Source organism: Macrobrachium nipponense, chromosome 27, assembly GCF_015104395.2.
Source record: "Macrobrachium nipponense isolate FS-2020 chromosome 27, ASM1510439v2, whole genome shotgun sequence".
NCBI lineage: Eukaryota > Metazoa > Arthropoda > Malacostraca > Decapoda > Palaemonidae > Macrobrachium > Macrobrachium nipponense.
Window position 1 is genome coordinate 69,464,023 of NC_087216.1, and position 9,016 is coordinate 69,473,038.

The 9,016-nt window shown below is 38.5% G+C and overlaps 1 pseudogene; it reads right to left on the reverse strand.

Annotated features, from left to right (window-relative positions):
* Nucleotides 1–498: 498 nt before the first annotated feature.
* Nucleotides 499–8,724, reverse strand: LOC135200719 (uncharacterized; annotated as a pseudogene).
* Nucleotides 8,725–9,016: the final 292 nt, after the last annotated feature.

Below are 9,016 nucleotides of genomic sequence, written 5' to 3' on the forward strand. Positions count from 1 at the left end.
CTGAATGAGGACTATAACCCCATTTTTCTCAAACTTTCATTGGGCGAAGGTCAGCCACCCCAAGATTCGTCAGATTCAGATAATGAAACTGATGAAAATGAAACGTCTGAAGAAAATGATGATGTCTGTGTGGTTCCGGAAACACATGATGAAAATAATGATTTGTCAGATGATGACACTGTTGAAATTATTGATAATTCTTCAGATGAATGCATCATTATATCAGCTGACGGACAAGACGAAGAGGAAAATTTAAGTATCATACTACATATCAGTAGTGATTCTAAAGAAATTTATTGTGAGGAGCTACAAGAAGATTCTGTATCTCAGTCAGTCATTGTGGAAATATCCATACTACTAATATAGAAGTCAACCTTGAGGACAAACAATTTTCATGAATAACGTTTTACTTATAAAACAAGATAATAGCGGAATTTTGTAATAAACAAGACAATACTGTAACCGATTCATGAATGCGGAATCAGCGGCAGCAGTTTTCTATGCCACGCGGACATTATTTAGCGAATCCAATGGCATATAAACCTGCTGCTTCGAATCCTGTTTTGATTAAGGTAACCTGAGCAAAGATGAAGGGGAATATAACGAAAACATCATAGTAATAAAATAAATGTTTTATTTGGATATTTTCAAATCAACACACTTTGATTTAGTGTAAAACAAATTATCAATAATGATTTCAAAGAAAAAATTTTGTGCTTATGCACAAATAAATTTGTAATTATTGAAAAAGTCAAACATTAGCAAATGTTGAGCCTTGCAACAACCTGCCAATCGCTCGCCCCCCCCCCCCCCACCTCCCGCCCCCACCACCCATCCTTCTCTCCCAATCCGCAACCCTCGTTGAATTCCCACTACAACCACTTCGACTCAGCCATAGGTTAATACTTTGTTCCACCTTGCAGTCTGTCAAGCAAGGAATCTACCAGATTGCTGCAAATGTTTGGCCGGTTTCTGATAGCCTGCCACACAATATAGTTCGTGTGTCTCCTCACTGCTTCCCTTGTTTTCTCCTCTGCATTCCATTCCTGAACCATATGCGCCCATAGATTCTCTATGGGATTACAATTTGCTCCTTTAGGAGGCCAGTTCAATAGTCTAATTTCTGGATGCATCTCAAACCAAAGCATGCCTGCCAGACTAGTGAGGATTGGACTGCTCCTTGCACCAGATGCATAGGCGCTGGTTCCGGGATGGCATATGCTCGCACCGATAGTAACAGGGATATCTCGAGAATATTGAGATACTGTGCTGCTGGCATATATCCTTTAATGTTAGTTCACTAACATTTCCCCACCAACCACATTCACCCATGCATACAAGTTGTCACACGACCGCTTATCGATATTTCTTGGGTATGTCCTTGAGCTTATTCCATCTTGCTTGAGCGTATCTAGAGTTGCGGATTCGCCATCACTGCCGACCCAAGGTATATAGACCGACCGATGCTGCGACAGACGGGAAACTTTTCTCGCCGGTGAAAATGACACGCCTCCAAAAATCGAGTCCCACATGTGCACACGACTCGGAAAATCTTTGGCGGGCTTCTCTGTGGTGTGGGCATCAGTTAGGGTTTCCTTCCATGAAGGGATGAAACAATGTCGGCCAGTCTCCCGCAATCGCCTCAAATTCAAATTCAAAAAAATCATTGACCTAAAAAAAAGGCGTCAAAAGGAGCTGTTAATCTTGCTAGACAGCCCACTCAAAAATCAACAAGTTACAACCAGTTTTAATAAATGAAAAGGCTTTCTACATAAATAATTTCGAAATTACAGAAAGTGAATTTACACAAACCTTATAGGACTATTTCACAAGATCAGAGTTACACAATACTTAATCATATCTATAATTTTCATACAACAGACATTCTAGTAAAGTCCACAATTTCAGTAGAAATAGACTAAAACCAAATAAATCTCTGTTATAATTAAATTGAATGCTACAATAGCACCTCAAATTGACTTAAATGTTGGAAATAACCAAAATTTTATTTACATAAAATACCATTTTTTACCCCCTTTTTACATAAGAAGAGAATTATTATTTTAATGTACAGAAAACAACCCCTTCCATTTCACATCAAATTCCAAACAAAAAATTTTCTGGGGAACACGGTTGTATACAGTATTACGGCAAACACTAAACATTCTACAAATAAAAACAGTAATAAAGTAAATTATCAATTCTGATACCTTATATCAATATTTTTAAATTTTTGTGCAATATTCTTGTACAAATTATTGTTAATAAAAAAAAACACCATTTGCTCAAAACAATTATTATTAAGATTTCTAAATTCTGCCAAAGAACTACATTCCATAATGTAATGATGCAGTGTGGTGTGCGCCTCCTTGTTGTTATTGGGTGACACTGAACTATACTCTGTTTTTTTCCCTCTGTCCATCCGCCTGTGGTATTTTCGCATGGTAACACTGCGTCCCGGGCTTTAAATAGTTACTTATGTGTAAGTTTTAGGTAAATAAAAGGATATCTGGGTGTACAGTCGGCCACACATATAAGTAAACACATTTCAGCCACAAGGGCTGGATGTGATCTGGTAACACTGGAACTGTGCCTCCAGACGCACGATGAAACCCGCCCCTCCACCGTGGCCACCGCCCTCCACACGTCTTCCCCAAACATTTTTCCCTCCAACCTTCACTCCCACCCTTTCAAGCACACGTTTATAACTTCTGCTCCCTCTCTCTAATTTCTCCTTTAAGGAAAATAATAGAACTGAATCTATTCTGTAGGTTTATTTTCTCATCATGGAGGCGAGAAAACCCGTCTGTTCAATTTTTGTCGTAATAATATTATTACTTGCTGTTACAGACAGAAGAATTAACTCGGTTTCGTGGCGCTCTCTTGTAATAATGGGGTTTAGCTATCTACCAATAAAACCCTTGTCTATCAAATAACAGCATACCGACTATTTAATTATAATTGTAATATCAACAGCCGCATTCCAAATTCTTATTATTACAAAGACAACTAGCATCAGATCGTGTAGGACCTTACGTAACTCAAATTAAGCATGAAGAAATAAAGAAGGTATAAGTTGAGGAGAGAAAGACCTCCATAGGCCTAGAAGACACTGAAGGAGGAGAAACAAAGAGACAGTTATAAGAGAGAGGACAACAGCAAGAAGGAGGCAGACGGAAAGGAGATACAGTGTAATAGAGCCGAGATGTGGCTGGTGTCACAAGGGGCACCATTACCCTCTTAAGTATAAAGGGGGCATAGGTCTTGACTTGTCATAGGGGTTATTATGAGAGTCGATTCTTCCTTATGGTTGGACGTTTGTTTGGTCACAACCGACCATCATTGGATCACATCCGACATTGGGTCAAATTCTCGCATTTTTGTGCATGATTTTAACTGCTCGGCATCCGTCTACATTTATCGATGGCAAGCATGTGCGTTTTTGTTTGTTTGTGTTCGTCCTGCAGGTGTGAATTCCCACGTTAAGAATGTATCAAGTATTATACATTATATTATATATATATATCATATATATATATATATATATATATATATATATATATATATATATATATATATATAATCATTTGACGTCCAAACCTGATATTACTAACATTTTAACGTATACGTAATTGAAGGGACAAATATTACAGTACCCTATCATTACGGATACACAATAGATTGAAAATAACAATTTAATTATTATATGTATCAGTATTTAGTCCATCCACCATCGTTGGCGATGACATCTTGTAGTCTACTGGGGACGGAGGCTACATGATTGTAGACGATGTGTTGATTTTTTCTGAATATCTCCCATTCGGACATGGTGTGTTGGAGGAGCTGCCTTGATTATCGCTCTTGGTCTGGGATCCAGGAGTTGACGATGGTCCCCCAGCAATTTTCCAAGGGATTCATATCACACCCCTTACTTGGCCAGTCCAGCAGGTCAATGTCTCGTTGTTCCTCAAACCATCGCTTAACTATCCTGGCTGTGTGAATGGGACAGTTGTCCTGCAAAACAACGTCACATATATAGTATATATTAATTATTTTTTACAAGAGGCGTCAAATTGTGAAGGGTGAGCAGGACATAATCTTTAATTTGCCTGTTTCTCCCTGTTTAGATCTCTCCTTTCTCCTGGTTTGAAAAGCTGAGAGATATTCCACCTTCGACCCCTCCCAAAGAGCTCGAAGCCATAAGCCACGTGAAGTTGAAGTCTATCGTGGATAGGAAGATGGTGGAATTTCGCTTAGCTTTTCAAACCAGGAGGAAGGAGAGATTTGAACTGGGAGACGGAACCTTACGTTAAAGATTATGGCCAGCTCCCCCTTCCGACAAATGACACCTCATATGATACTTGCATATCATATATATATATATATATATATATATATATATATATATATATATATATATATATATATATATATGTGTGTGTGTGTGTGTGTATATATATATTATATATATATATATTATATATATATATATATATATATATATATATATATATCACCAATACATGACTGGAATATCTTGAAGTAATAAAAGTCCACACTTATGAGAAATGTGTATCAAAAATACATAAAAGACTGGAGCTTTCGTCTACTTGATTAGTAGACCTCATCAGCCGTACTGATATTTCCTTTTCAATATATATACAAAAAATTTACGAAGGACAGGCAGGACCCTGGTACCGTCTCCAGAAGAGGTAGTTTAACCACGACGATCGGCTCGTCTTTTGGCCAGACATTTGAACGAGGGAATAACATGATTGAGATGGTTTGTTTTGGTTGTTATCTCCCTTGGAGACGGTTCCAGAGTCCTGCCTGTACTTCGTAAATTTTTTGTATATTTTTTGAAAAGGAAAAATCAGTACGGCTGATGAGATCTACGATCAAGTAGACGAAAGCTCCCGTCTTTAATGTATTTTTAATACATATTTTATATAGTGTGGACTTTTATTACTTCATATTATTATAATAATAATAATAATAATAATAATAATAATAATAATAATAATAATAATAATAATAATAATAATAATAATAATAGATGAGACAGGATACAAATACCTGGGAATAATGGAAGGAGGAGATATAAAACACCAAGAGATGAAGGACACGATCAGGAAAGAATATATGCAGAGACTCAAGGCGATACTCAAGTCAAAACTCAACGCCGGAAATATGATAAAAGCCATAAACACATGGGCAGTGCCAGTAATCAGATACAGCGCAGGAATAGTGGAATGGACGAAGGCAGAACTCCGCAGCATAGATCAGAAAACCAGGAAACAAATGACAATACACAAGGCACTACACCCAAGAGCAAATACGGACAGACTATACATAACACGAAAGGAAGGAGGGAGAGGACTACTAAGTATAGAGGACTGCGTCAACATTGAAAACAGAGCACTGGGGCAATATCTGAAAACCAGTGAAGACGAGTGGCTAAAGAGTGCATGGGAAGAAGGACTAATAAAAGTAGACGAAGACCCAGAAATATACAGAGACAGGAGAAAAGACAGAAAGAACAGAGGGCTGGCACAACAAGCCAATGCACGGACAATACATGAGACAGACTAAAGAACTAGCCAGCGATGACAATTGGCAATGGCTACAGAGGGGAGAGCTAAAGAAGGAAACTGAAGGAATGATAACAGCGGCACAAGATCAGGCCCTAAGAACCAGATATGTTCAAAGTACGATAGACGGAAATAACATCTCTCCCATATGTAGGAAGTGCAATACGAAAAATGAAACCATAAACCACATAGCAAGTGAATGCCCGGCACTTGCACAGAACCAGTACAAAAAGAGGCATGATTCAGTGGCAAAAGCCCTCCACTGGAGCCTGTGCAAGAAACATCAGCTACCTTGCAGTAATAAGTGGTACGAGCACCAACCTGAGGGAGTGATAGAAAACGATCAGGCAAAGATCCTCTGGGACTATGGTATCAGAACGGATAGGGTGATACGTGCAAATAGACCAGACGTGACGTTGATTGACAAAGTCAAGAAGAAAGTATCACTCATTGATGTCGCAATACCATGGGACACCAGAGTTGAAGAGAAAGAGAGGGAAAAAAATGGATAAGTATCAAGATCTGAAAATAGAAATAAGAAGGATATGGGATATGCCAGTGGAAATCGTACCCATAATCATAGGAGCACTAGGCACGATCCCAAGATCCCTGAAAAGGAATCTAGAAAAACTAGAGGCTGAAGTAGCTCCAGGTCTCATGCAGAAGAGTGTGATCCTAGAAACGGCACACATAGTAAGAAAAGTGATGGACTCCTAAGGATGGCAGGATGCAACCCGGAACCCCACACTATAAATACCACCCAGTCGAATTGGAGGACTGTGATAGAGCAAAAAAAAAAAAAAAAAAAAAAATAATAATAATAATAATAATAGCAGCATTACCATTGCCTACTAAATTAATACCAAATGAAAGTTAGATATTCTGTAGTTACAACACTCAGTGCTGAGTCGTTGCAAGTCAAAAAGGAAACAAACGCAGTGAGTAGTTTCTTTAAACAAGGAAAAATCACCCTTGAACTTTGATGCCAGAAGATGGCGAATACCTCAAGAACCAACAACCATACAACTGATTCGTTCTCACGGAGCTCAAATGTTCTCTTCTGACTTGCAACAACTCATATATTTTTACATTTTGTAACAAGTTCTGTATAAATAGAAGAAGTTAATAATACAAGTTAATGAAACCAGCACTACAACAGAGTTTTCCCTATTACTGCAATTTGCGAGATGAAACTACATACTTGCATGAACAGAATGCGCTCTGGGTAGGGAAATGTCATGGCTCGAACAGTTGGGACCATCACGTCTTCCAGTATTTCAAGGTATTGGTCGGCGTTGAATCTTCCCTGTATTTCTGCCAGCTCACCCAGGGTGTATAAGTTAACCCCACACGTTACAGGTAACGTTGCCGCTTCTGGCTTGATCGCAGATGTGCTCACTGGAGTATCCTGTATTATTGCATCGCCAACAGTGCAACTGTCCGTGCGAGGTCGACGCAAATGTTTTCTCATCAGAAAAAAAAAAAAAAAAACTCTTGCCCAGAAACCTAAGTCTTCGTTGACATACTGCCGGGCAAAATGAAGGCGCCAGCGATGGTGGATGGACTAAATACTGATACTGTAACAGAAGGGAGGAAACATTTTTTGGTAGCGGGATGAATTTATTCAGAAAGTCTTAATAAAACTAAGATATTGTTGTTGTTTGAAGTGTAATGTGCCTTCATTGAGACTAAGCAATAGTTTTTTTGGTCGTATCTTATTATATAACATATTTCATATTAAATCGTTATTTTTCAATCTATTGTGTATCCGTAATTATAGGGTGCTGTAATATTTGTCCCTTAATTACGTATACGTTAAAATGTTACTAATATCAGGTTTGGACGTCAAATGATTATATATATATATATATATATATATATATATATATATATATATATATATATATATATATATATATATATATATATATAAGGATATAATCTTATTATTACTTGATACATTCTTAACGTGGGAATTCACACCTGCAGGACGAACACAAACAAACAAAAACGCACATGCTTGCCATCGATAAATGTAGACGTATGCCGAGCAGTTAAAATCATGCACAAAAATGCGAGAATTTGACCCAATGTCGGATGTGATCCAATGATGGTCGGTTGTGACCAAACAAACGTCCAACCATAAGGAAGAATCGACTCTCATAATAACCCCTATGACAAGTCAAGACCTATGCCCCCATTATACTTAAGAGGGTAATGGTGCCCCTTGTGACACCAGCCACACTCTCGGCTCTATTACACTGTGTCTCCTTTCCGTCTGCCTCCTTCTTGCTGTTGTCCTCTCTCTTATAACTGTCTCTTTGTTTCTCCTCCTTCAGTGTCTTCTAGGCCTATGGAGGTCTTTCTCTCCTCAACTTATACCTTCTTTATTTCTTCATGCTTAATTTGAGTTACGTAAGGTCCTACACGATCTGATGCTAGTTGTCTTTGTAATAATAAGAATTTGGAATGCGGCTGTTGATATTACAATTATAATTAAAGAGTAGTCGGTATGCTGTTATTTGATAGACAAGGGTTTTATTGGTAGATAGCTAAATCCCATTATTACAAGAGAGCGCCACGAAACCGAGTTCCAGTGTTACCAGATCACATCCAGCCCTTTTGGCTGAAATGTGTTTACTTATATGTGTGGCCGACTGTACATTTGCAAATGAAAAGTGTTTTAATAAATTACTGTATGCTAATTACACCGTTAATATTCGAAATAGGATATTATTATTATTGTTGAATGTAAGCTGAATGTAAGTATCTAAAGCCCGGAACGCAGTGTTACCATACGCAAGCACCACAGGCGGATGGACAGATGGAAAAAAAACAGAGTATAATGCGTCCCTGGTTATGCTTACTACAGTTTTGCGTGGTTCTCTCTCTGATTCCTTTTCCATGCGGCCATCTTCCTTAGGTGTGGTGACTCTTGCCCCTCCTGGTCTGGGCCTGGTGACCACGCGACCTAACCTTATCTCTGGAGATACCGAAAAGACGACTTCCCTCCCGTATCCTCATCTCTGCCTCGCGATAGCCAAAAATCCTGCCTCTTACTGTTATCACATCAGGTCGATTGATTGGCTCTAGTCCTCGGTGGCCTTACACGACGTTGTGGCTGAACCTGCATATCTGTAGTAATAATACGATAATGAGATTTATGAAACAGCTTACAAATAAATACAGGGAATCCGTTCAACTATATAGATAATGCTACAATGATATCATGAGGGTTTGTTAGACAGAGACAGACACAATGGCATGTCGACAAACGACACTACCTTTTCTGCAGACTTTTAAACCACATTTTCTTCAGTAGACGTTTAAACCAAGATAAGGCAAATCCTGCTCCTACTCATTACGGTAGCTTGGTCGGCGCTGCGATTCGACCACTTGTGTGACGTTGCTTCAGATTGTCATTT